The sequence below is a fragment of the Pan troglodytes genome, chromosome 10 (assembly GCF_028858775.2).
Source record: "Pan troglodytes isolate AG18354 chromosome 10, NHGRI_mPanTro3-v2.0_pri, whole genome shotgun sequence".
Taxonomy (NCBI): domain Eukaryota; kingdom Metazoa; phylum Chordata; class Mammalia; order Primates; family Hominidae; genus Pan; species Pan troglodytes.
The window spans coordinates 99,917,780-99,944,260 of NC_072408.2; the positions used below are offsets into that span (position 1 = coordinate 99,917,780).

A 26,481-nucleotide genomic window follows, 5' to 3' on the forward strand; every position below is an offset into this window, starting at 1 on the left:
TGTTAGTTCTTATAAAGTGATTAAAGAACCAAATGCATAGTATGTTAGTTCTTGTTTATTTTTCTTGAAGTTAACTGTAGGAATTTTACCACTTACAATTTACAGTGGCATTGCTCTATGGGAATAATACTACGTGGGAGGATTCTACCGTGGTTTTTGCCCTATAGTTTGGATGCTGTCCCCCTCCAAATCTCATGTGGAAATGTAATCTCCAGTGTTGATGGTGGAGCCTGGTGGGAGGTGATTGGATCATGGGGAGTCTTTCCCCCTTGGTACTGTCCTCACCACAGTGAGTGAGGTCCTGTGAGATCTCATTGTTTAAAAGTGTGTGGCACTCCCCCAACTCCTGCTCCTGCTTCCGCCATGTGAAATGCCTCACTCTCCCTTTGCCTTCCACCATGATTGGAAGATTCCTGAGGCCTCCCCAGAAGCAAAAGCTGCTATGCTTCATGTACAACCTGCAGAGCCATGAGCCAATTAAACCTCTTTTCTTTATAAATTACCCAGTCTTAGGTTTTTTTTTTATAGCAGTGAATGGATTAACACATTTTATTTCAAATTTATATCCTGTATAGCCTTGCATTATGAAAAGAGCACAGAACAGGAAGTTAGGACATCTTGCTTTGAGGTCTAGAACAGCCATCAACTATATGATCTTGGGTGAGTCACTTCACCTCTCTGAACCTGTTTCCTCAAGAAAAATAAGCAGAGTAGGCTGCCTGCGTGATCTCAAGACAACACACTGTGCTGGAATGAGTCTTACAGCAAGAGTTCAAAGTTCAAATTCTAATTCTAGAACTCGTTGAGTGTAAAATTCACAGCAAGTCATAGAACCTCTTGGAACCCCAGTTTCCACATCTGGAAGAAGGGGCAGAATAGTATCAAAAATGCTTCACTCCCAGGAATGTGGTGAGCATAAAATTAAATAATGAAAAAGTCAACTATAAAGCACTAAATAAATATAAGGTAAAACTATTAATAAAATCTCATTTAGTTTAATATTTCTGCTAAATCTTTTTATTTTCCTATAATCTTTTCCAAGTATTTGTTCTTCTGCAGGTAGAATTCTGTGGGTTGAAACCAGACTATAAAAATTTGTGGTTTTTTTTTTTTTTTTTTTGTCACTCAGACTATCTGCTATGAAGAATGTTTTCCCTTAGTTAAGGTAACAGCTATAAATGTTCAGTTTGCCCCTGAGTCATTATCTGAGTCATGATTCTGTATGAGTCAAGAAATCTAAGAAATATAGAAATTATCTATTTATCCCCTTTTTTTTCTTTGTATAAATATCTCTTTAGATATAACCGATAAATAACTTGCCTCTATCTTGGGTTTCTTAATATTTTAAAGAGACTGTTGTAGAGGAATAGGGTAATGGGAGATTATCTTCATCAAGAAAGAGCCTGTGCATATAACCTGTACACACACACACACACACACACACTCTCACACACACACACACACACACAAAATCAACAAAACCCTATGCTCCAGCCAGAAAAACACCTTCTTGCCACTGGGCCCCTATTAGTGCTGGTCCCTCCACCTGGAATTCCTGTTCCTCTGATTTCTAACTGTTCAATTATACCTAGAATTCAGGGTTTTGTTATAATCTCAAACTTTCAGTGAGATGGATTGAGTGGTTCTTTGCCCAGTGAAAAATCTTTAAGGCCAATATTCCTTTTTTTTGCAGATGGTGAATCTGACAGAGGAAGAATTAAATGACTTGCTCAAGGTCACCTTTGAGGAATTTGCAGGAAGTTTAACTTATGTATATTTTTCCCCTGTAGTACCCCAGGTATATCTTTTCAAATCATCCTCGTCTGAACCAATTTATACCCCCCTTACCCATCAGGTTCTCCTGTAACACATATATAATACCACATGTTGCCTTGCACTATAGTTGCTTGTGAATAGATACCTCCCTTCCCAGAGAGTAGGTCCCACAGAAGAGTAACTATCTTATTCTCCAAATCCTTTAGAGCTTTTAGCACTGAGTACATACCCAGGTATCACAAATTTTGTATTTGTTGAATTGAAGTGGAACATCTCAAGGATATTTTTCTATTGCCTTTCTATGAATAAGCTCAGTTTTGCATGAGTCCACTTTGATTCTCACCTAAATAAGATCATGTAGAAACACCAAAAGCACCAGTGTAGACGCAAGAGATGGTGAAGACCTGAGGCCTTCACTGCTGCCTTCTGCCAGCCCTGCAGTTCTCAAAGAACAAGGGTCGTTGGGCAATCCTTCCAGACAGCTTCTGGGAGTGACCTGTCCTTGACACATTGAGTTAGCTGTGCTCTGAAGGCCCAAAGCGATTCGAAGCATGATTTTAATGACTGTCATTACTTCTGCCGTTACTACCACCCAATAAAAACCATCATCAGCTTGATGTGATTATCCCTCGGTTGTGCAGTGCCTCTGGACTCCAGGAAGCAACAGAGCATATGGTCTTTGCCAATAGCATTATTCATCAATGGAGGATAAAATTCACAGTAGCACCCAGCTTGTCACAGTGGGGAATGGCTTTGGGCAAGTCACAGCTTCAGCTCAGCTTAGCTCTTTCCAAGATGTGGGCTCTTATTCACAATGCCCTTCATAAAAGTGAAAATGAAACACATGCTGAATGGGATTTTTAGATCAATAAGAACCCTATAATTAGGAAGCAATAGCTAAAATTATATTATCCCTGAGAGCAAAGCATAGTAACAAGTTAATGCAATTACTAATCCAGCTTTTTCAGAGGTAGAAGCAAACCATGCAATTATATCCTTAGTCTATATTTTTTCAGGGGCCTAATGAAAGGAAAACAAATGAAGTGGATCCCCATCTTCCACCCTTGCCTCCACTAAGCCATCAGAGGACGTTTCCCACCCCACTCTCTCCAATTTCACTTGAAAAATAAAACAGACCTCCAGCTGTGAAATGGATTATGCTCTACAACTATGTACCTGGAATAGAAGCCATCATTCTTCATGAAGGTTGCTGAGAATTTTGTATCGCAGCCTGGCAGCTTCCTATTCCCTCATTAGCCTGCATATCCCACTTAACGAAAGATTCGCCATGCACTGACTTGTATGTGGCTCACAGTGTGCACAGTATGCACTGACTGTGACCTGTCCCCAAATGAACACAGTACCAGTCTAACGTACCACCTTACCTATGGCTCTCTCCCATACACACCCAATCCACTGCAGGCAAATGATCTACCCACAATCTCCCAAACACAGTCTTCACTGTCTGGTCACTGCTGCTTTACACGTGGCATTCACTCTGCTTGCAGAGGCATTTTAGAGTGGATATCTAAAGAAGGAGATTTCTCCCAAGCATGCACATAGGAGGGCACTGGTCTGATGCTCTGATTGACAGTTCACTACTGCAAAGAGGACAGATGAGAAAGCAGCTCAGCTCTTTGATGCTAAGGAAAAAACACAGAACCTCACTTATCCATATGTAATTACAAACTTTAGTATCCATCAGTACCAAGCCAAAATAGTTCCTGTTTGGACATACATTATTAGAAATTAACAACAAAATTTAGTAAATGGTTGGCCAGTTCTGAACGCAGAATAGCCACCTCTGAGTGAGCATTTTGATCAATCTAACTCACACATTTCTGGTTCAACAAAGTTATTAGATGAGAAGACCCAAAACGGTGTGTAAATGGGACACAGATTTATAAACAGTTAATTTATAATCATATATGGCAAATTAACCTGTATGTCACTAATGTGCCACCAATCATAAGACATGCCATCATTTAATCTGTCATGAAGAAGTGAAAAAACTCAATTAAATGGTGACATCATGCTTCCTTATTAGAAATGTTCATTTTTTTGTTATGCTAAATTTACATGAATACATATTTATTTAAACAACACGGGGCCACAATATGAACATCTATGCCCAAGTTTCTGCATGCCCAGCAATGACTGCCACCCTGACAATGGTGACTGATATCATCAAGTGTAACATGCATCCTGATTCAAGTTGTTCAACTGTGACACAACGGGCACCTTAGCACTGATGAAATATGGTACCCGCCTGCGTCACATGAGCTTCTCATGATCCAGCAGCCTCTCCTCACCTGACACTGGCTCTAGTCCCCAGTAATGACTCTGATCCTGTTTGTCCTAGGATTCTTCTCTTCCTTTGTTTCCCACTTCCCTCACTGGGCTACTCAGTAACCAGTTAGCTGTTAAGGCGCAAGCCTTTTTTTATTTTAATTTTTATTTTTTCCAAAACTCCTCAACAATTGCAATTGCCACTTTGTTTCTACTATTATTGCCCTTGACTTATTTATTTATTTATTTAAGTTTCTTTTGTTTTTAAACAAGAAGGCTGGGTACAGTGGCTCGTGCAGATAATCCCAGCAATTTGGGAGGTCGAGGCAGGTGGCTCACTGGAGGTCCTGAGTTCAAGACCAGCCTGGCCAACATGGCAAAACCCTGTCTCTACTAAAAATACAAAAATTACCTAGAGGTGGTGGCACACGCCTGTAATCCCAGCTACTCACGTGGCTGAGGCAGGAGAATTGCTTGAACCTGGGCAGCAGAGGTTGCAGTGAACCAAGATCGTGTCACTGTACTCCAGCCTGGGCAACAGAGCGAGACCCTGTCCAAAAAAAAAAAAAAATCTCAAGGCTGGGCATGGTGGCTCGCGCCTATAATCCCAGTACTTTGGGAGTCACAGTACTCAGGATCATCTGAGGTCAGGAGTTGAATACCAGCCTGGCCAACGTGATGAAACCTCGTCTCTACTAAAAATACAAAAATCAGCCGTGCATGGTGGCATATGCCTGTAATCCCAGCTACTTGGGAGGCTGACACAGGAGAATTGCTTCAACCTGGGAGACGGAAGTTGCAGTGAGCTGAGATTACGCCACTGCACTCCAGCCTGAGCAACAAAGTGGGACTCCATCTGAAAAAAAAAAAAAAAAAAAAAAAAACCAAGAGAATCTTCCATCATCAATTGAAAAACAGTAACTGCCCTTATTCTCACCCAGGAGGAGAGAATGAAAAAATGTTATTATTTTAATATCTTTATAATTTTAGTACCATGTACATAACATGAAGTTTACCATTTAATCATTTTTATTACAACAAAATATTTTTTTATTTTTCTGCTATTGTTGTCATATACTTTACTTCCGTGCATGTTATAAACACCATGATACATTGCTATAATTTTTCCCCAAGAGGCTTTCAGAGGTCTGCAATGAGTTAGGGTCGAAAAAACAGTGATCCAGTGTGCTAGTTCAAAGACTGCCTCTCCTTGGCTTCCAGGAAGCCTTCTAAACCTACCTTTTCTATTAGCCTACCTTTTTTTTTTCTTTCCAATCTTTTAAAATTCTATTACAGATGTACAGCAAGATCAAAGGGAACACCTTGTCCCTGGGGCTTTAGCTACTAGCTGGAAGAGAAGCATAGAAATGTCTTTAACTCTTTCCAGTCGATATCACTAAGGTTATCCAATCATCCCATGACCACTCGGCCAGAGGGGGTGAGATCACCCCACCACATCCTTTACATGCACACACACACACACAAACACACACACACACAAACACACACACACCTTTCAGGCTTACTGTTACCTTTTTATTTACTTTGTTTCACCTTGGAAGAGACTGTTAATGCTCATGCTAACCTGATTTCACCTGTATAAAAATGTCCAGGGACATGTGGGCATTCTGTGATTTGTCCTGGTTCTAAATATCCCTGAGGGTGGTCCTGACCCACATAAAAACAAGTCTGCTTCAGAGCCAGCTTCAAAGCCTACCTCTCTGATCCCCAAACCTCAGGTGATCGCACTGTCCTCTGGCCAGTGATGGTTCTTAGAGTCTGTACTTCCTATTTGATATTTATACGCAATGGTGTGCTGGTAAATGTTTAGCACCTGGCTCTGGGGGTGGAGAGGTAGGAGTCTGGGTTCGGCGGGTTTATAGATTCAATTTCTGTGGTGTAAACACTCCCACCATGGCTATTTCAAGCCACCAGTATGATGTCACTGACCACAGTCAGGAAGAGACGCAGAGTGGCATATTGTTATGTAGTATTTCTACCACACAGATATAATACACATAAATAACTTCAAGATCAGAGATAATACTGAAAGGTAATAAAACAGTTAGAAAGTAATGAGTTTTGACTATTTATTATCTTTATTAGTATACTTTATTTAATTATAACTTTATATAATTTAATTTCTAATAATGGCTGTGTTTAATAACCAGCTCACAAAACTGGAAAACTTAGCAATTGGTTTTTGCAAGCCAGTAGGAGCAGCTCCAGCCCACAAAAGTAATAAAGTATATGCTATCTTGTATTATTATTTTAAATCTTTTATGTCCCCAACTAAATTATATACTTCAGATTATGAAGTTATTTGTCTTAAATACTTCTTTTTATTTACCATGCTGCTAAACACAAATAGGTAATTAACTTCTTTTTTTTTTTTTTTTGAGATGGAGTCTCACTCTGTCGCCCAGGCTGGAGTGCAGTGGCACCATCTCGGCTCACTGCAACTTCCGCCTCCCAGGTTCAAGAGATCGTCCTGCCTCAGCCCCACTAGTAGCTGGGATTACAGGTACGTGCCACCATGCCCGGCTAATTTTTGTATTTTTAATAGAGATGGGGTTTCACCATGTTGGCCAAGCTGGTCTCAAACTCCTGACCTCAGGTGATCCACCTGCCTCGGCCTCCCAAAGTGTTGGGATTACAGGCGTGAGCCACTGAGCCCAGCTGGCAATTAACTTCTAACATTAATAACGTTTACTCATTGTAAATGTTTTTGAGAGGCCGCTAAAATTCACCAATAACAAAATTTAGACTGGGCCCCAAATCTGACCCTTCCTGAATCATATCTTTAACTTAGAAAGTTTACGCCTAAAAAAATTTATCAAAAAAGATATATTGGCTGAGTGAGGTGGCTCACCCCTCTAATCCCAGCACTTTGGGAGGCCGAGGCTGGTGGATTGCTTGAGCCTAGGAGTTTGTGACCAGCCTAGGCAACATGGCAAAACCCTGTCTCTACTAAAAATAAATGGAAAAAAAAAAAAAGATATATTACTGACAGTGTAATTGAATCATTTCTGCTACCAGCTATAAGATTGCCTACCATTAAGAGCAGCAGTGACCAGCTTTGTTATCAATGCTGTTAGGAACATTGATTAACTTTCAACCCCAACAAGCAAGCAAGCCAACTCCTATGACTGCTGAAGTGAGAGCTCTAAAAGAGAGCGTATTCTTAGAGGAGGGAGCCCCGTGGTGGGTAAACAAACTGAGAAACTTAGCTAACCAAACTTGCAAGAATGATCAGTCTCTTTACAATTTACAGTTACCAAGAATTGGCATGTAACCCAAAATGTCAACTTATTATCAAGGAGATACTATCATTATCCTACTGATGGAATATCTTCCCAGTAACAATGATATTGGTATTCATTAACCAGGATTCTTCCTTCCCAGAAACAAAGAATCAGATTAGCAATGAGAAGGATATTTGTTGTGTATCAACATGGAGAATTTAAAGGTCTTGAAACATATATCCTCTAGATATGAAAAATCCAAACGAACTATCTCTCTTCCACAGTGGAGTGTATCTATTTGGTGCAAAAGTAATTGCAGTTTTTGCCATTATGGCAAAAACAGCAATTACTTTTGCACCAGCCTAGTATCTAATCCCCAGACTATTAATATCTACCAAAGTGTGTCTGTCATCTATGAAAATTACTGGTAAAGTCTGTGAAAATTTTCACTGAAGGTCAGCAAAGGCACTATTATCTCATGCCGGAGAAGTTACAAGTGAATACTAGTACTAGTAACTAGTATTCATTAATACTAGTTAGCTTTGTACACTACAGTTCCATGGCAGAGACAGCTTACTGAAAATATGCCCCAGTTCAGGGTTGGCAAATACATAGCACATGTGCTGTCCCCATCCCTTCCCATACTCTTGGCAGACATCACTAATTGATCACTACACTCTTCCTTCATTGAGTCTTACAGTTCTTCCCAACACAGCTCTATATGCAGCACTACCAATCCTGGCCCTGAGCTCCAGAAGAAGAATTAGGAAGCAAGGCATGTGCAGGTTTCTCACAGGGAGGTTAAGGACTACATGGAACTAAGTGCATTATTTCAAGTTCATTTTGATAGCTTGCTGTTAGAAGGTTAATGTTGTTGCCTGCTGCTCCTTACTGTAAACCCCTAGGTCCTGACTACCGAGGGGATATCAAGGGCTGTATGTTGGCTTTGGTTTTTCTCCTCTCCAGTGTTACAATATGGAGATGCCTACGTCTTACTTACACAGAACGAATTGTTCACCATCATTTTGTCAGTGAATGTATGTTTTAGAAGTCAGTTACTATGGGTGCAGCACACCAGCATGGCACATGTATACATATGTAACTAACCTGCACATTGTGCACATGTACCCTAAAACTTAAAGTATAATAGTAACAATACAATACAATACAATAAAAAGAAGTCAGTTACATATTTAAGCTTCCCTTGGCTCTTTGCCACTTCCACTAGAGGGCGCCACTGAAAAGGAAAGGAGGTAAAACTGAAGGGAAGCCATTTTTCTCCTTAGTGCCTTTCTGTTGCCTCTGCTCAGCCTTACCATCCAGAAGAGGAAGTCCTCAACCAGTCTGCACAACCTCTGGTGTACCACGGATGTAGCACTCTCCACACAAACAGAAACATCTCTTGCTATACTTGCCCTTCTCCTCTGATCCCAAACACCCTTCATTCATCTCAATCACTTTCCTATGGACTTGTTTTCCTTCTTTCACTAGACCCAGAGCTCCATGAGGGCAAAGCTGGTCTTTGTCTTCCCATACCATTATGGTGCCTGGCACAGAGTGGGTCTTCCATACACAGTTGTGTGTTACAAACCTCATGTGCTGAAAAATCACAAGCCTCTTATTCGGGGTGACAGAAATGGAAACCACACCACCTTATTGAGTCGTAGCAAATTTTCCACAACTTCATAAGCATGTGCTTGGACCCTGCTTTCTAATTCTTCAAACCAGGAAATAACTCCCACATGGGCACTAGTGTTCTGCTCTTCTACACAGTGGAATTAAGCTTCTTAACTCCGCATCTATAAGGTTTGATACAAAAGGAAACTCTATTGTCATTTAACCTGACGTTCTAGCGGTTTTCCTTGAAGGACTCACAGGAGAACTTTGGGGACCATCCTCTCATCAAAATGATTTCTAGCTGCTACCCTTCTCCCACCTTGAAATTCTTAAAGTTTTTCCCCCCTTGTTGACTTTAATTATGTTCTTCCAATAGCCTTGTAAAATTGAGCAAGTTCCCGACAGCATTTTGAAAGGCCCTGTGAGCTCCCTGGTCAGCATTTTCAATCTCTAATTATAAATCTGCCTGATGGCTTTCACTTAATACTTCTAAGGTGGGGCTGAGGGTAATTGATGGTTTTGAAGCTAGCTCTTTAATAGCAGCCGTCAATGTATCAAGGCTTAATTTCTTTCATGATCTCAGAGAAGTTGCTGCAAGTGGTGAGGAACTTATGTTATCATCCATCCTAGGAAAACAGAGAGATTTTATTAGAGTGTAGTGAAATATTTATAAGAACATTAGAGCTTGTGGGACTCAAGAACTGACTTCACCTCAAACTTTCATTTGCATACTTGCTTCCAGGGAAATCTATTATGGGATGGTCTGGATATATCACTTTAAAAATCCTGCTTTTAATGAACAAATGAGAAAAGGTGAGTAGTTTTCTCTAGAAAGAACATTTTTCTCACCCACTGTCTTCCTGGAAAGATAAAAATATGCTCAAAATATAGCATAGAAATAAAGGGACTATTTTGAAACAGAGACGAAAACATTTTAACTCAAGAAAGAAACGTCAGTGATGATGGAGGATTTCCTTAACAAAAAGAAGAGGCTTCACTTTTTGTTCACAAAGAAACTCGGCCTCTCAGTCTTTAGTTGTGACTTTCTGTTTTACCGAACTATTATTTTAATTGTGGCTTCTCTGTGTTCTCGTTGCCTTCCCGTAACATTTCCATGTTACTTTGTTGGTACTCATTGTCCTTCTGACAAGCCATGTCAGTCTCTTCCACACTGCCTCTTCCATCAAATGTATACTACAGTACCTTCATTAGCCCATTACAGATGCTATGTTTATTCATTCATTCAACAAACATGTCTTGTGGGTCTACCATTGGCCAGATGTTATGAATACGAACAGAGAAAGCAGTCCACACTCTCAAGGAACTTGCAATTCAGTGAGAACTTGACTGGTTAGAAACCACCTGGCAATGTTACAAACTATATTACATTTTCAAGCTATATTCAAGTTATCAGAGACTGTCATCACTCCTCCAAGCTAGAGATTCTGATTAGCTGACACATTTGCAACACTGATCTAGTGGACAAGATGTAACTATGATTCCTTGACCTGAATTTAGAGGCCTTTAGTACAAAAACAGTGCTGGGAGAGAAAGCTGAGGGAAGACTGGTAGAAGTCTGGAACTTCAGCAAAGAACAGATAAATTCATAGAAAGACAGATCTGTTTTCCTCTAGTTCAGCGGTTCTAGGGTAAGACTTTGTGCAACTGGGAATTAGAATTTTCTGGCAGCAAAGCTGTATCAGCCCTTTACAGGTTTACCTGGAATAATTCACACTCCCTTCCTTAACGTTCTACCTGGCCAAACTATCCAAGCCTAGCATAAACCTCAGAGCCCACAGTGAGAATCATAGTCACCTAGTTGCTCTGACCTACTGCAATAAGAAACCAATGTTTTGTTTTGTTTTGTTTTGTTTTTATGAAGTAAATGATGTTTAATGCCAAAAAGCACACTCGCTTTGGGTAGCTCAAGAGGTGTAAATTCAGACAGAAGCCTACCTCCAAAGTACAGAGCAGAATAAAGCATTCCCAAAAATGCATTCTGGATTTTACCTCTCCCTCAAGCCCATGCTTAAAGTCAGCATCTGTGTAATGCTAATGATTAGTAAATCAAAAGGCATTTATTTAATGGAGCCGCTTCAGTATGCTGCGGTAAATTGCCTTCTGCCATATGGCTTTGGGTATGAAGTGATTAAACTATAATATCTGGAGCCTCTGTCGCTGGCTATTTAATGGTGTTATGCATCATGAGCTCCGAGATGGCTGCAAATCTGTTTTCAGTTTGCATTCCCAGCAAAAAAGGACTCCTGGCCCAGAGGGATTTAAATCCTCCTCCACTAATCACTAGGGCATACAGAATCACACTGATCCTGCATATAGTTAGTAGCTACAGACAACCCAATCCTAACTCAGGAAAGAGACAGGGACCTTCATTAGGCAGCCATTCCCGGGGTTTAAAAACAAAGAAAATGATAATCTGTAATGGCTAAGAAAGCAAGAAGAAGGGAAGGAAGGCCCAGCACAGAGCCCTTGAGATGAGGACAATTTGGGGCACAGTAAAAAGGCTGCAACCTGGACCTTCTCAAACACTAGTCCATTGGCTGATCATAATCGCTACCCGGCATTGATAGCATCTTCTCTGCCAGGCACTCTGCTAAGCACTTTAACACATGCTACCTAGGGTGGGTGTGGTGGCTCATGCCTGTAATCCCTGCACTTTGGGAGGCTGAGGCAGGAGGATCACTTGAGCCCAGGAATTTGAGACAAGCCTGGGTAACATAGTGAGAACCCATCTCCACAAAAAAGAAAAAAGAAAAATTAGCAGGGCATCATGGTGCCTACCTGTAGTCCCAGCTACTTAAGAGGCTGAAGTGGGAGGATTGCTTGAGCCTAGGAGGTTGAGGCTGCAGTAAGCTGAGATCGCCCACTGCACTCTGGCCTGGATGACAGAGCAAGACCTTATCTCAAAAACAAAACAATACGAAACAAAAACATATCTCACCTCTCTTAATATTCACAACATCCTCTATCTAGTAGGTACTACTATTGTTCCCATTTTACTGATGACAAAACAGAGGCTCAGAGGACTTAAGCAAGTTGACCGAGGTCACAGCTGGTTAGTGGTGGAGCTGAAGTTCAAGTTCAAGTCAGCTAGACTGCAGGGCCAAAATTCTCTAACTACAGTCCTAGTTGAGCATCACCACTAGTTCCTTAGGTAAGAAACACTGATGGTGAATACCACCATCAGGGGATTTTTAGTTTCTTGCTTCTAAATATGATCAGTAAACTATGTATGATCCTCGTTGCAATGGGTAGACTTAGTCTTTTTTTTTTTTTTTTTGAGACAGAGTCTCGCTCTGTCGCCAGGCTGGAGTGCAGTAGTGCGATCTTGGGTCACTGCAACCTCTGCCTCCCAGGTTCAAGCAATTCCCCTGCCTCAGCCTCCCAAGTAGCTGGAACTACAGGCGGCATGCCACCATGCCTGGCTAATTTTTTTTTTTTTTTTTGTATTTTAGTAGAGACAGGGTTTCACCATGTTGGCCAGGATGGTCTTGATCTCCTGACACTGTGAGCCGCCCACCTTGGCCTCCCAAAGTGCTGAGATTACAGGCATGAGCCACCATGCCCGGCTGACTTAGTCGTTTTCAACAAATCCTTCTGTTGGCTTCATAAACTCCAAAGTTAAGAAACCATTTCAAGTGCTGTTACATACAGGCACCTGATCCAGCAAACCATGCCTAGTATTTAAATGATCCCAGAACTTAGAAAGGGCAAAAATAGATAGTTATTTCCTGTTCAGAATTCTGCCTCGATATGGCTCATGCCATTTTATGTGCTATCCATTATAGTATTGTAAGTGTTACTAGGAATATAACCCAGTTCCTGTCCCCAAGAATGTTGCCTTTCTACTGGAGAGACTGGAAACAAAGAGGTCAGTTATACTTCAAAGTATAAGCAATTTAATTCCTCAGTGGAATTAAAGTACCATAGACATGGAGAGAATCAAAAGAGTTCAAAAGAAAGCCTTGGCTACTTTGCTATGTGCAAGAGCAACTACCAGAGTAAAATCAGAAAAGAAACTCTTGTTCATCTATTCAACTCAGCATGAATAAATCACTTAAAATCATAATTGCTCTGGAACTTTGGGTGGCTATGGGCAAAAAGTCCTATAGAGAATTTAATAAAACTGTAGGCTTTGTATCAATCAATTCCTTTGGAAATTTTTAGCATAACTCAGGAGTTAGAAACTTCCTTCTTACAAAAGACAGAGGCACTGTCTCACCCTCAGCCAACAGCCTCCTTCCTCATGGGTCCTGCTTCATTAACTTTTAACTGGTGCTTTTACTATTCAGTTTGTACTTTTAAACTTTTAAAGCTTTTATCAGATGTCCTTTGAAACCAAAGCATACCATTAAAACACACACATTTCCAACGTGACCAGATTTTTTAAAAAAGACCTATTCACAAAGACCTTGAGAGGACAAAGAATGTATTTAATGATACCAACTAGCATGGCGCCAGTAATGAATGGTTCTGTTCTGCCAATAATACCCAAAACTAAGGCAATGATTTTTTTGTAAGCCTTGTTTTGCTTTAGAAATTTACAGTAATATACTTTCCCATATATTATCTTATTTCATCCTTCTGTCAACCATAGCGCCAAGCAGAGTTGGTTTTATTATCCCCATTTTAAAATAAGGAAACTATGGTTCAGAGCATTTAAATAACAGAGCCAGGTTTACACATGCAGTAAGCAACAGAGTCAGCGCCAGAATTCCAGCTCTCTGGTTTCCAGCCCATTGCCATTTCAAGTCAGCTATTTATATCAAACAATATAACTTCTATTCTTATGTGATCTCTGCAAGGAAAGGTTGCAAGTCCTATTTGTCTTTGGATCCCTGGCACCTGACTTGGGACAAGTCAGAGTTTATGGTGGACCAGAAATAAAAACACTTTGTTCTAGTGTCTATGCTTTTCACAGTCACTGTTACCAGTTACCAGGGTTAGGCTAACACTAAGAAGGCCAAAGTTTCAGGTTTTAAATATGCATGGGACAGTGAGTTTTCTGGTATTCCATGGCCACACAATCTTGCTAACCTATCCCAAAAGGGACCTGGCAGGTTAATGGATAGATTGGTCCAATGTACTCCCCTAATCCATCGTCCATGCTTGAAATCAGGGACTGTCACTCTCACAACTAACTTCTCAGGAAACGTCCTTGCCTGTAGTCTCTCCCAGGAGGATTCTGAGGCAGGGCCTTGTAGAGTGGTAGCCACACTCTATTCCCAGTGATTCTCCCTGTACCCCCAGCCTGGTATAGCTAATTAGAGCAGAGCTGGTGCTTGGTTCAAAGGCTATCGATGGGCATCCAAAAATCTTTGAGATGTCCTGGCAGAATGATACATCCCAATGGAAACAGTGATTTACTGGGCCCATGAAATGTTCCTTATCATAAATTCAAAGTGAAGGTGTATGGTAGAAAGGAATTCACAAGGGTGATGAAATGATGTACAACAAACCCCCATGACACAAGTTTACCTGTGTAACAAACCTGCACTTATACCCCTGAACTTAAAAGTTAAAAAAAAGTTAAGGAAATAAAAAAGAATATAGACAAAAAAAAAAAAAAAAGGAATTTGAGGAGAAGTAATAGAGAAAGAAATTTAAAAATTAAAAAACTTTTAAAAAACCAAGTGAATATAATAGAAAAGAGTAACTTAGGAGTGAGAAGAGAGAGAATCAGAGATGAAGACACATTGACGGTAGACCCCCAGGGGAGGAAACTCAGGGAAGCTTCCCCCCTGGGTTCCAGCCAGGGTTACAGAGCTGACAGCTGTCTGCTGGAACCGAGGTTGGGTTTTCTTCCCTCCAAGACCAGTTGCTCTTTAATCTTTTTGGATCCCAATCACTTTCATCATCTGATGAAAGATATGGGTCCCTGTCTCAGAAAAATGTGTATATGCACATTCAGACCAATGATTGCATTTAGTTTCAAGAGACTTCTAGATCCCCTAAACCTGACTTCAGATTCACTAGGGACCCATGGGCCACAGGGCAAGAAATCTCGTTTAAACTATTAGTTCATCTCAGATAGCTATGGTATCATAGCCATCTCTGAAGCTCAGCATTTAGTCTGGGGCCTGAAACGTAGCGGGCATTGCATACATCTTTGTAGAATGATTGAGTGAATGAATGAATGAATGAATAAGTAGATGAATGAAATAAATACAACTTGAAGTTTATGTCCTACTCAGCACATTGGGAGCATCCTCTTCTTCTTATGAAATACTGTATTAATGTAAGCTGAGTAGTATGCCAGGAAGGAATGCCTTTACCCAGATGATGTTTAATATATCCATCAACATAATTGATGGGCACACTGTCACCTTCTACATCCAGAGCTAGAAGTCCATTGTACCACCAGTTACATGCAAATGAGAACTTGGAATGACATAGCCTAGAAGAGCAGTTCTACTTTCCTAGTAGATATAGAAATGAAAAGCAACTATGTTTTCTACCTGAAATGTATGTGTAATGATTATTTTGAACTGTAAGCTACTTCTTCCTACTATATAACTTGAAGGCAAGGTTATGTGACATAGCTTTGTACCTGCCCCCCTTGCTCACTGCCAATCTAAGTGTGTTACAGATAGAGAGATTTTAATTAAACTTATCTCGCGGACCATAACGTGGTTAGAGAAGACCTGCTTTTTGGTTTGTCGGGTGGTGGGGGAAAATAAAAGGGAATTATAGCAGAATATAATGATCTCAAACTTTAAGAATTGAAGTCATTGTTTCAAACTGATTATATCTAAAAGTAAGAGTCAATTCTGTGAGCTATTTTTTTTATTTCTTAATTCTTGATCATAAAACTCCCATATAGTCCAGGCATAGTGGCTCAAACCTGTAATCTCAGCACTTTGGGAGGCTGAGGCAGAAGGATTGCTTTAGGCCAGGAGTTTGTGACCAACCTGGGTAACATAGCAAGACCTTATCTTTACTTAAAAAAGAAAAAAAAAATTAGTCAGGAGCGGTGGCATGCACCTGTAGTCCTAGCTACTTGGGAGGCTGAGGCTGGAGGATTTCTTGAGCCTGGGAGATCAAGGGTGCAGTAAGCTGTGATCATGCCACTGCACTCCAGCCCGGGCAACAGAGTGAGACCCTGTCTCAAAAACAAAAAATAAAACCAAAAAGCCTCTTATATAAAAAGCTGTGCTTCAACCTAAATCTTCAATAATTAGAATTGCAAGGTATGGCATACAATTGCAGTTTTCACGTAGACAGTCTTCCCCTCCTTGTGGATCCCACGCCCTGGTAGCGCAAGAAGAACGAGGGCCCAATTCACTCACAGTGCAAAACTTATGGGGTTCCATTTGTCTCAGTACTTCCTTATGGGTACCAGTGGCATAAAATATTGTATGGTGCTTCCACCCAAGGAGCATGAACATTCTCTCATTAACATATTTAAAGCCCAGTAACAGAAAATCCATACTTGGCATGTGACATAGCTAACCCTAAAAACCTAATTTTTGCTAGCTCTTGAGTCACTTAGCTTACCTAAGCATAACATTTATTTTATTTTATCTTTTTTTTTCTTTTTTGATACAGGGTCTTGCTCTGTCACCCAGGCTGGAGTGCAGTGGCGCAATCTAGGCTCACCAGAGCCTCGACCTCCCAGGCTCGAGCTATCCTCCCACCTCAGCCCCTGAGGAGCTAGGACCACAGGTGTGCGCCACCACACCCAGCTTATTTTTGTTTTGTTTTGTTTTGTTTTTTTGTAGAGATGAGGTTTCACCATGCTGCCCAAGCTGGTCTCCAACTTCTGGGCTCAAGCGGTCTGCCCTCCTTGGCCTCCCAAAGTGCTGAGATTACAGGTATGAGCCACCACGCCCAATCACATTTATTATTATTATTTTTTAATGTGATTTAGCATATTGCTGCTGTATTCAGCATGTGCATGGGGTGAAGGACAGTGAAAAAATAATTTTCTAGCTCGGCACAGTGGCTCATGCCTGTAATCCCAGCACTTTGGGAGGCCGAGGCAGGCAGATCACCTGAGGTCAGGAGTTCGAGACTAGCCTGGCCAGCATGGCAAAACCCCGTCTCTACTAAAAATACAAAAATTAGCTGAGCATGGTGGCCCATGCCTGTAATCCTAGCTACTCAGGAGGCTGAGGGAGGAGAATCACTTGAACCCGGGAGGAAGAGGCTGCGGTAAGCCAAAATCACATCACTGTACTCCAGCCCAGGCAACAGAGCAAGCTCCATCTCAAAAAAAAAAAAAAGAATTTCCTGAATACCTTTATGAGGCAAGGACTTTCCAAAGATTATCTTATTGTATTAGTCTGTTCTCATGCTGCTAATAAAGACATACCTGAGACTGAGTAATTTATAAAGGAAAGAGGGTTACTTGACTGAGTTCCACGTGGCTGGGGAGGCCTCAGGACAGTTACAATGATAGTGGAAGGGGAAGCAAGCACATCCTTCTTCACATGGCAGCAGCAAGGAAAAGTGCCAAGCAAAAGGAAAGGGAGAAAAGCCCCTTAAAAAACCACAGGATCTTGTGAGAGCTCACTCACTATCATGAGAACAGCATGAGGGTAAATCCCCCATGATTCAATTACCTCCCACCGGGTCCCTCCCACAATAGGTGAGGATTATGGGAACTACAATTCAAGATGAGATTTGTGGGGACAAAGCCAAACCATATCACTCATCCTAAGGATTTTCTTTTTTCTTTTTTTTTTTTTTGACCCATTTTACAGACCAAGAAATTGAGCTACAGTGAGGTCACACAGCCGAGATCACACAGTGAAGAGTTGGGATTTGAGCCTGGAATACTCTGACCTCAGAGTCTGGATGCTAGTCTCTTGCTGCCTCCCCTGTGTTATGAGGTCATGTCTAAATCACCTCCGTTACTGAAAACGCTTGTGAAAGACCTATTCTGCTGGATAGAGCAGTCACCTTAGTCAAGTATGATCCAAATGTTGCCATTAGGTCCTACCCAACCCCATCAAAGATCAGAACCTGGAGGTGTGGTAACTCCCTCCAATCCAGAAAAAAAAAAAAAAAACCCCAGTAGGTCAGAGTAAGGAGCTGCTCTGAGCCATCAGTGGGAGGGTTAAGTTAAAGAATAGAAAGATGTAACCTGACCCAAAACTTAGCTCTCATTTTCAACAGGCAAGAGCTCCTTGCAGGGTGACCTTGACTCAGACCCACAATTTCATCTTTTTTTTTTTTTGTTTTCTTTTTGGAATGGCAATAACAATTTCTGCCCAGCATCCACCACTTTAAGTTGGTGTTTACAATAGAACTGACACAGCCCTTTAAGCAGGCTCTCGCGTGCAGAGTTAACTCTCCCCTTGCACACAGAGCAGATCGTCAGGCTCCCTCCAGCCCCAGGACCTTTCTCTAACCATAAAAAGGCAATTGTACCTCTAAACCCCAAATCCTTACCTATCCCTGCTGCACCCAGCTGTGCAAGGTGAGTCCTAGGAGGTCACACCCCACAGGATTCCACGTTTTCTCATCAGTATCCTTTGCTAGTTCCAGATATTGCAACATCACTGCTGTTCAAGATTAGAACTTAAGAACTTGAAAAGGTCAAGAAAGATGTGGTGCCTTGTCTCCACATCAAGTAAACAGTCCGTGGCATTGGCCTCTGACAAATGACAACAGACTCACGGGGCAGCAGTTGAGGAGCTGTGCTTACATGATACTTACCATCCTGAGAAGCATGGACGTATGGGGATACCCATACCCTGGTAACCCAACCCCATGGGCTCAGACAGTGTTGAACACTAGAGAATCTTCATCATTTGCTCAGCTGTCACCACTTCCACAGGTGCAAGAAATGGCCGATGGTTCCAGAGGATGACCCCAGCCTCTCAAATAGAAAAGGGAATGTGTTAGATGTCATCCAGCCAGTCGTATAGAAAGTTGGACTTTAAGAAACTGTGGTTAATGTTGGAAGGAAACATAAGGCAGCTTTTAAAGCTATTTTCATAGTCTTCAAAGAGAAATAAATGACCAGCGCCGACGGCTGCAGACAGCAGGACAGGCAGCCTGACGGAGCTCTGTATTCACTTTATTGTAATCTGTTGGGGGCAGGGGAATTCATGGGTCCACACTCTATGAATCCATGGGTCCACAGACTAATTACATCATACATTGTCTGATTAATCCTCCCGATAATCGATCCTGCTCTGGCATGAGATAGCTGTGTGACCTTGAACCAATCATTAACCTTTGGGCCTGTCCTCTTCTAATGCCAGGGTAAGAATTATCAACATATATGTTGAAATCCCCAAGGATTATGCCAAGGAATGGAACGGAGAGGAAGACAGTGAGACATGTTGAGGGGGTAGAGGACTTGGATAGAGAAGAGTGAGGCAGAGAAGCAGCGTAAATAAGTGGGAGAATATCTAGGGAGAAAGGGAAAGACAAATTCAATAAGCAGTTTCAAAGCATGAGCCTCAAAATAAATGTCTTTCTTCCTTGCAATATTACTGTTTTGTACCGGCTTAAGAAGCTAGACTATCTCCTGTCTGCAGAAAACAGACAGGATAACAGGAAACAGTTTTGGATTCCACAGTGATTATAGCTACTTAAGTTTGACTTACCAAATACTGTCTCAAACAGATGGTATGTAACATTTGATTAAGGGCTTATCCTGCAAGCCCGACAGGGAACATTTCTTTCCCTCTTAATATAGAAAAAATGTAGAGAAGAAGGGAAATAAACTGACGATCTTGCCCATGTTCCATGTATACCAACGTTTATGCCTTTTCTAAAATGAATCTGTGCTTATTATGCAACTCAAGACCAAACTGCATAATGGTGACACCATAGAATTTCAGTAAAAAAGGATATTGAAGATCATCCTATATAAGCCCCTTATTTTATAGGTAAGGAAACAGAGACACAGAAAGATAAGATTGTTTGCCCATGGTCACACTGTGGCACATCTGGGACCAGGTCTCCTGATTCCAGGTCTGGCATTCACACCAGTCTTTATATGTGCATAATGTTCAATATAGGGAAAACATACAAATCTGTCAGTACCATTATTACTAAATTAGTGCCAATCTGTGATGAGCAATTATCAGAACTTGAAGCTGATGGGTAATGCCATTCTAGTCCAGTTAATGAGCCAAAAGCTTGGTTCTTCAAAACACTTAACATTAATCAGCATTTGGCTTCAGTTTGTGACAAGTGTTTTCAAAACATCACAGACAATTACAATATTCCTAGCTTTGCCTAGTGTAAATACATGATGAAAGAAAGTCAGAATTTCATAAATGACAGTCTCCAGAATGGAAATAATGAGTCCCTTAGAGAAGGTACAATGTGTTCATCTTTCTTGCTAGCCAAAAGTAATTTGGGAACTAACGAGGTCACTGAGAAATTACAAAGTGTGAACTTCTGCTGGGTGAGGATGAAAAGGCCTCTTTTCACAGTAGCAAAGCAGAGCTAGCACGTGAGATCAGCCCCATATGAGTAATGAAGGAGTGACACCAGGCTTCATGCCTCATCGGCCACCCCCACACACACCCCCTTCCCCCTTGGTTACTGGCAATGCCTCAAAGGCGGGGGCTCCCAAGCATGGAGTACTGAAATGCTCATCTAGGGCAGAAGAAGAAGCATTCCAAGAGGACTTGGGAACTCATTACACAGTAGCCTGATGCTGGGAAAGTAGTAGAAGAAAGAAAACCAGAAAAAAAAATGGTGGTTTGTACGAAGATGATGTCCTCAGCTCCAAGCTCCACGTTTCCCAGAACGGTTCTTGCAGAATTTTGTCCCCTAGGATTTCTGGAGAAGTTGTCTATGATTGATTGATTGATTGACTTTCTGCAAGCCAAGAACCCAACTGTGGTTAATATTAGGTTTTCTGAAAGACAGAGAATTGCTTGATTAACTGGGCTTAGGACAGTGTTACTCATTAGCTAGTTTTATATTAATAAAAATATGTTAATCAATTAACCAGTCATTGTCGATCACCTGGTTAATAACTAATATTTATTGAGAAGTCATTGTGTGACAGGAACAATGTGAAATGTTTTCCCTTCATTATCTCATTCACTCCTCACCATGAGTCTTTGAGATGATAGTAATCATAATTACATTCAGGAATTTATTCGACATATATATTGAGCACCTGCTTATCAATAGACAGTTCTAGGCATTGGAGATACAGCAGTGAACAGGCAAAATTTCTCTTGTCTCTTGGATAGATTATATCAGGTAACTATTGCTGCCTAACAAACCTCCCCAAAACCTACTGGCACAAAACAATTAACACTAATTATCGTTCATAAGTGTATGGGTTTTCCAAGCGGTTTTTCTGATCTTGATGGGACTCACTCATGTATCTGTTGCCACCTGGCAGATTAGCTGGTCTAAGAGGGTCTCTACTAGGAAAACTCATCTCTACTCCACAAGGTCTCTCATCTTTCAGGGGCTCTCCTAAGCTTATTCTTATAGAAAAGGCAGGGGTCCCAACAGAGGGGCTGGAAATGTACAAAGCCTCTTGAGGCCTAGATTGGGAGCTCATACAGTATCACTTCTGCCACACTCTGTTAGCCAAAGAATGTCATGAGACTAGCCCAGGTTCAAGGGTGGGGAAATGGAGTTGACCTCACAATGGACAGAGTTGCAAAGTCACATTGAAAACACAGGGTATGAGAGGTCATTGATGCAGACCATCTACTACATATATAATGATGACTAAAATGACACTAAGGAATTCATGGAAATATTTCATTTGAGTCTCACAATAATCCCTGGAGGCAAATTCTATTACCAATCTCTGCTCCCCAAATGAGGAAATTGAGGCCTAGGGAGGTTACAAAACTTGTCTAAGATCTATGAATATTTGGTGATGGCCTCAGGGTTCAAACTCAAGATTCCAGTGTCTGAGCACTGACCCACTATGTGATTCTCTCCAGCCTGCGCACTTCAAGAGAGAAAGTACAGGACATGGTCACTGCCCGTAAGGCACTTATAGTCCTACTGGGGATAGATAAGTCCCTGAGGAATCAGCAAAAATACGTGTTTCTAACCCAAACTTGGTAATTGCCCAACAAGCAGTAAGAATTAAGGGGGCCAGGACAAGAGACAGAAGCTTCCATAAAGAGATTCTCCAATGAACTGGGCTTTGAAGGGTCTAGGCAGTGAATAGCAAAAGGGGAGAGTTTTCTGATAATGGCATCCTCTCACCTTCATGTAAGGGCTTATAGTATAAACTTCCTTTTCTTTAGAATGGCATTCAGTGCTGCAAGCAATAGAAAACCTGATTAACAGTGACTTCTCATATAGGGATTTTTGTTTGTCATGCACAACAAGTGTGGGAAAAAGAATTTCAGGACTTCACAATAGCCAGATGATGTCATCAAGGAACCAGGTTCTTTCTGTCTTTCTCCTCTGCCATTCTACAAACATACCCCGATTCCTGGGGGTTTCATAATGCCAGGATGGCAGCTGTATTCATGAGTATTCTTGTGCATTCTCAAATAGGAAGAAGGAGGAGGTGAGCACGCTAGCACATCCTGTCCACTGAACTACTTTCCCATGATTTCCACCCATTGTACCCTCCTTACTCTCTTTGGCTAGAACTCAGTCATGCGTAGCTGCAGGGAAAGCTGGAGAAGCTAATGTTTCAGTTTTCTGAAACTCTGTAATATGGGCAAACAAGAAAAAAAGAGGGCTGTGAATGACTTTTACATAATCAATCCACAGTGTCGATCCCAACCCACCCAGCACCGTCTCCCAGCACTTTCCCCAGCCACTCCTATGCACCAGCAAACAGAAGTCCTCTGCATTAGTCCATTTTCACACTGCTGATAAAAACATACCTGAAACTGGTTAATTTATAAAGAAAAAGAGGTTTAATGGACTCACAGTTCCACGTGGCTGGGGAGGCCTCACAATCACGGCGGAAGGCAAATGGCACATCTTACATGATGGCAGGCAAAAGAGCGCGTGCAGGGGAACTCCCCTTTATAAAACCATCAGATCTCATAAGACTTATTCACTATCATGAGAACAGCATGGGAAAGACCCACCCCTATGATTAAATTACCTCCCATTGGGTCCCTCCCGTGACACGTGGAATTATGGGAGCTACAATTCAAAATAAGATTTGGGTGGGGACACAGCCAAACCATATCATCCTCATTCCAAGTGCACTTCAATCAATTGTTCTCTTGGCTCCCTTTTTTATTTTCATAATGTCCTTTTGCCTTCATGGACTGTTGAAATTCTTCCATGACTCTTCCCTGATCTCCCGTAGCTGGCATGACCCCTATCTTGTGTTAGTCCCCTTAGTCCTTCTGCTGCTGCCCCTGCTGTAGCACAAAGCACATTCTGATTTCATAGTTCCTCTACTAGAATGCAAACTCTTCAAGTCAGGGGTCATGCCCTGTCCAGTTTTCTACCCACCTTTAGAACCACATGCAGCTCCGGGATCATGCAGACATGAAGGAAATTGAGTGAGCTTCATGATTTAGTATGAGGAGGATGAGGAAAAGAAAGGTGGCACAAACAATTGGGGGACTGAAGGAGCTGTTGAGGAGGAAAGAAAAAGTCTCCTCTTCCCATTTAGGCCCTCTTCCAACTGGGCCTAAGAATTAAACTGATATATGACAGATTGACAGGAGAAAAGCATACAAGTTTAATTACAATTTTTACACATAAACAGGGACCTTCACAAGAGAATGAAGGTCTGAAAAATTGACCAGACAGAAAGATTCTTGCTCTGTTTGCCCAGCCTGGAGTGCAGTGGTGTGAACACAGCTCACTGCAGCCCCAGTCTCATGGTCTCAAGCAAACCTCCCATCTCAGCTTCCCAAGGTGCTGGGATAACAGCTGTGAGCCACCGTGCCTAGTGTTTTTGTGCCTTTTAGACAAAGAAACTATTAATCTGTGAAGAAATAACAAGACAAAAGGGTGTTGGCCAGGGACAGCAAATTGTGAGGAAGTGACTAAGATACATAGTAGAAAGAACCAGAGGAAAATAAGGGTTATTTTGGTAACTTTGTTTGTCCAGATCCATTTCAGCATTGATTCCCAGTGCCTGGTGATAAGAATGTTCCTCTCTCTCTCTGTCTCTTTCTCTCTTTTCTTCTCCACACCATGATTCTGTAAGGAATGTTCTTCTCTTGCTGGTTCAGGGTAGACACTTTTCTCATGGGAAATTTTATGGCCTGTTTAGGTTAAAAAAAAATGTGGAGGGGAGGGGTGGTCAGAAAGCCCTTCCTGCATCTGCTGTTTTTCAAGTGCCTTCAGCTCAAAGTCATCAATCTGCCAAAGTGGCCTATTTTGGGGTGGCATGTCCTGAGCTCCTTTAGAACAGATGACAGGCACAATGCTGGTGCCATCGTCAGCACCAGAACACTGCTGAGTTCTGTTTCAGACTTGTTGAGTGTGAGGTGATCATGGAATTCTCAAATAGAAATTTAAAACAGGCATCTACTTTCAGAAGAAAGGTCAGGATTTCTTTTTCTTTTTTTTCTTTTTTTTTTTTTTGTTTGAGATGGAGTCTTGCTCTGTCACCCAGGTTGGAGTGCAGTGGTGCAATCTCAGCTCACTGCTAGCTCTGCCTCCCAGGTTCACGCCATTCTCCTGCCTCAGCCTCCCGAGTAGCGAAGACTACAGGTGCCCGCTACAATGCCAGGCTAATTTTTTTTTTTTTTTTTTTGTATTTTTAGTAGAGACAGGGTTTCACTGTGTTAGCCAGGATGGTCTCGATCTCCTGACCTCATGATCCGCCCCCCTCGGCCTCCCAAATTGCTAGGATTACAGGCGTGAGCCACCGCACCCGGCTGGTCAGGACTTCAATTGTAAGTTTGATACAAAGTGGAAAAGGCTGAAGATTTCATCCACAGTCTGAAAAGACCATATGAAAGAGGAAGGGGTGAGCTCCAAAGAACAAGCGTATGTCAAAAGTAGTGGTGGGCAAAGACTCAAATCTAATATCACTGAGGCTTCTGCCAGGCAGAGAGCAGTGGCCGTCTGCTCACCGCAGTGGCCAGTGTGTCTTTGTGAAGAGCAATGGAGGCCAGGATTGAGGTGAGTATTGTCAGTACCAACTCTAAATTTCAGATTAGCTGTGGATGGAGGCAGTAAATAAGCAAATGCGTTTGTCCAATTTCCTTACATTGCAAGTTGCAAAACCCACTTGAAGTTGGGCCGAGACCAGCTTAAGCAAAGCAGAATGTATTGGCTCATGAAAGAGCAGGATAGCTTTGGCTTCAGCCATGGCTGGATTCGGGGTCCAAGTAATGTCCTCAGGACTCTGTCTCTTTCCATCCATCTCTTATCTCTCTTCATTTTTGATTCTCTCTTAATGTTAGATTCATTGTCTCTCACTATGGATGGCTTTCCCCAGGTATCCAGGAAAGGTGACAGAAAGCAACTCTGGTCTATATCATCTTTACAAGCTTGTGATCCAATACTGAAAAAAGAGCCTTTCTATCTCTCTCTCTGCATTTAAACATCAAATCTCAAGGAAGAATCTGATTGGCTTTTCTAGGGTTTTCTGCCTCTTACCATTCCAAAGGAATAGATTTATCTGATTGACTGAACTTAGATCACATGCTAACTTCTCTGGAAAGTGGGGGATTCCCCATAAAAAAGTAGTTCCGTTAGCCGAAGAAGAGGAGAAGGCATGCTAGACAGAAAACAAAACAAAACAAAACAAAAAAACCAGAAGTCTTCTCTTAGAAGGACTGTTGCAAACAGGGTTTAATCATTTGGGTCCTGCTTCCTTGTCAGTGGATCCAGACGCATGGAGCTTATTGATAAGCACCTGTGGAGACGTGTTTGACTCGCACCCCTGCTGCTGCTGCGTGCTTGCCTGTTTAGCTAGAAGCCATTCTCTACCTTTCAGACGTATCCCCAGCAGAGGAACTGAATGGAGACTTAGGCCAGTCAGTCTCAAGGCTGGTTATTTTTAGTAACTGGATTCTGCCCTAGTTGCCTTATAATTACATCTGTTTTAGATTATATTTGGCTCCCCCCTCCATGCCTTCCTGAGCTACATATTGGATTCCAACTCTGTATGCTATCTCTTCCAGGCCTAGAATATTATTTTCTTCTCTCCTGATATAATCCCCTTACCAAGTTCCTATGGCTGGGTCTCCACTCTTTCTTTGAATGGCAGCTGTCTGTACTAGAGCTATCTGCAACTGGACCCTGAGCTCTACCCACTTGCCGAGACTTCTTCCTATCTCTACTGGTTGGACCACCCCTGCACCATCTCTGAAGGCTGGTTCAGTCTCTGAGTCCCACTCCACCCCGCACTGGCCAATCCCAATTATGACAGCTGCTAACGTTCTTATAAAAACTTCCTTAGTCTCTAAATATACAGGGTAATCAGACCACATGGAACAGAATTCATGGAAGCACCCAAACTGTGTTTATTGCGTTATAAACATTTGATCTTCTCTGCAGAACCATGAAGAAGTGGGAAGAATGCCCAGTTCCCCTACTTCTTTAGCACACTTTGCCACCTGGGCCCTGAAAGAGTTTGTACCACTGGCCAGGTGCAGTGGCTCACTCCTGTAATCCCAGCACTTTGGGAGGGCAAGGCAGGTGG

General features: G+C 41.8%; 1 long non-coding RNA gene across 2 annotated transcripts; it reads left to right on the forward strand.

The window, feature by feature from the left end:
- Positions 1–804: 804 nt before the first annotated feature.
- Positions 805–19,385, forward strand: LOC129136673 (uncharacterized). 2 transcript variants are annotated; one of them, XR_010148111.1, is made up of 5 exons: positions 805–909; positions 1,694–1,798; positions 6,468–6,589; positions 17,651–17,858; positions 18,432–19,385. It is a non-coding gene; the product is annotated as an uncharacterized LOC129136673 (long non-coding RNA). The 2 variants fall into 2 exon arrangements; XR_010148112.1 differs by lacking the exons at positions 6,468–6,589; positions 17,651–17,858; positions 18,432–19,385 and adding an exon at positions 2,793–4,922 and having other exon boundaries at positions 818–966.
- Positions 19,386–26,481: the final 7,096 nt, after the last annotated feature.